Here is a 2,357-nt window from a genome sequence, read left to right on the forward strand (position 1 = left end):
ATAGAAGTTAGGGGTCTTTTTTTTTTTTTTTTTTTTTTCATTTCTTTTTTTTCTAGTGTTTTTTTTTTCTCTTGTGGTATGTTACGATTATTCTTTCCTTTTTTTTTTTTTTGTTCTATCTTGTATTTAGACTATTTTTTTTTACAATCTACTATTTTCCTTCTTACTCTTTTTCCATCATGTTTTCTCTCTCTCTCTCTCTCTCTCTCTCTCTCTCTCTACTATTTTTGGACACGCTAATATATTTTTTTCAAACAGATTTCATTTTTTTCTTTCTGTCTTAATAGAACGTACAATAAAACAAATTGACATTGGAAGATATATACTTAGTAGTTCAAAGGTGTGTGTGTGTGTGTGTGTGTGTGTGTGTGTGTGTGTGTGTGTGTGTGTGTGTGTAATTCACTGTTTGATCTGCTGCAGTCTTGACGAGACAGCCAGACGTTACCCTACGGAACGAGCTCAGAGCTCATTTTTTCCGATCTTCGGATAGGCCTGAGACCAGGCACACACCACACACCGGGACAACAAGGTCACAACTCCTCGATCTACATCCGGTACCTACTCACTGCTAGGTGAACAGGGGCTACACGTGAAAGGAGACACACCCAAATATCTCCACCCGGCCGAATGTGTGTGTGGTCCTCTGGCTGTGTGTGTGTGTCTAACCACTGAGTGTGTGTGTGTGTGTGTGTGTGTGTGTGTGTGTGTGTGTGTGTGTGTGTGTGTGTGTGTGTGTATGCTCCTCTTCACGCCAGCCTCCACAGAATGACTCGCCTCCTTTACTTTAACTTGTGTCTGCCTCCGTCCTTGCCTGCCTGTCTGCCCGGCCTTGAGTGACCCGTCTTGTGCAGGCTGCCGGCGCCTCTCCCAGACCGCCAAGCCCACGCGATAACCCTGGTCTGCTGACTCTGGCGACACCCCTGCTGGAGCCAGACGGGGTAAGTGAGTGTCAGTTTGGCGCTCTCTCTCTCTCTCTCTCTCTCTCTCTCTCTCTCTCTCTCTCTCTCTCTCTCCCTCTCTCTCAGGACTCTGGTACAGTGATAGATGAATACTTATAGGTAGATAAATAGAAATAGATACATGGAGGTAGATAAATAGAAATAGATACATGGAAATAGAGATAAATGTAGAGATGGATGAATAAATAGATAGACAAACAGATCGATAAATAGACAACACTTTTTACTTACCGTTTTCTTACTAGCTTTTGTTGCTCTTCCATAAAGCAAAGAAAGAAAGATACAAAATACACGGGTATGTAAATAAACAACCAGACATAAAAGGCAGACAGACAAAATGGCAATTGGCTACAACATAGAAAATAAATGCTACATGAAGGCTGAATGATAAATGGACAGACATTGAGGTTAACACTGAAAGGAATGGCGGAACGATCCATGAATACTAACATAGGCAGATACATTCAGACAGACTGACAGATGGACTAAAGCATGGACAAAGTGATGGGAATGTGTATGCAAGGTTTAGTAAATATTCACGATAAATGATGGAGAGGTAAAGTGAAATGCACATATGTAAAGTATTGGTAGTGTGTGTGTGTGTGTGTGTGTGTGTGTGTGTGTGTGTGTGTGTGTGTGTGTGTGTGTGTGTGGTTCAGTTCGAGGGGCAGGGATGGGGATCGGAGGGCGGCAGCTGGTTGTCATGGTAACCTACAACCCCCCCCCACACTCTCTCTCTCTCTCTCTCTCTCTCTCTGAAAACTCCATTCACCGATCCAGAACACGATTTTGCCAATTTGTTTACATATATAGCTGCTGCATGCAATACTTCTGTCTGTCTGTCTGTGTGTCTGTCTATTTCTCTCTCTCTCTCTCTCTCTCTCTCTCTCTCTCTGCATCTATTCCTTTGATTAAGTGTATTTTTACGCAAATAGCGTCGCCATAAAGACTAGAACACGGGCGAAAAATGTTTGTGTGTCTCGCGTTACCAATAAAAATTCATGAAAGCTGCCACGCGCGGCGCCGACCAGACCCGCGGCAAACAGTCAATACAGCGACACCAGTACCCACTCAAAATTAAAATAAAGATTAAAAAGCGGATAAAAGTGCGTCGATATGGATATGACACACACACACACACACACACACACACACACACACACACACGGATAAAAAGGAAAAGTACACAGATGAACTTTTCTTTCTTCGTTAGTTACAGCGAACAACATACAGTACACCCATTCGTATACGCAGAAGCAGTCCTCCAATGTACGTAACGTGTAAAACTAAGACGTAGTGAAAACATAAAAGTAAGAAATTTTTTCCTTTTCTTTTTTCTTTTATGAATCCATTACAATTTCGAATACAAAATTTCATCCTGGTTGTTTTGTACATAGC

At 42.0% G+C, this 2,357-nt stretch overlaps 1 long non-coding RNA gene across 2 annotated transcripts in view; it reads right to left on the bottom strand.

Moving 5' to 3' along the window:
• Nucleotides 1–673: 673 nt before the first annotated feature.
• Nucleotides 674–2,357, bottom strand: part of LOC123517020 — a 43,772-nt gene continuing 42,088 nt past the window's right edge. Inside the window, exon 5 of one of the 2 annotated variants that reach the window (XR_006678365.1) lies at nucleotides 674–920. This is a non-coding gene — a long non-coding RNA (uncharacterized LOC123517020). Of the gene's footprint in view, nucleotides 924–2,357 lie in introns of both variants that reach the window. The other variant, XR_006678366.1, reaches the window with a different exon arrangement.

The sequence above is a fragment of the Portunus trituberculatus genome, chromosome 41 (assembly GCF_017591435.1).
Source record: "Portunus trituberculatus isolate SZX2019 chromosome 41, ASM1759143v1, whole genome shotgun sequence".
NCBI classification, from domain to species: domain Eukaryota; kingdom Metazoa; phylum Arthropoda; class Malacostraca; order Decapoda; family Portunidae; genus Portunus; species Portunus trituberculatus.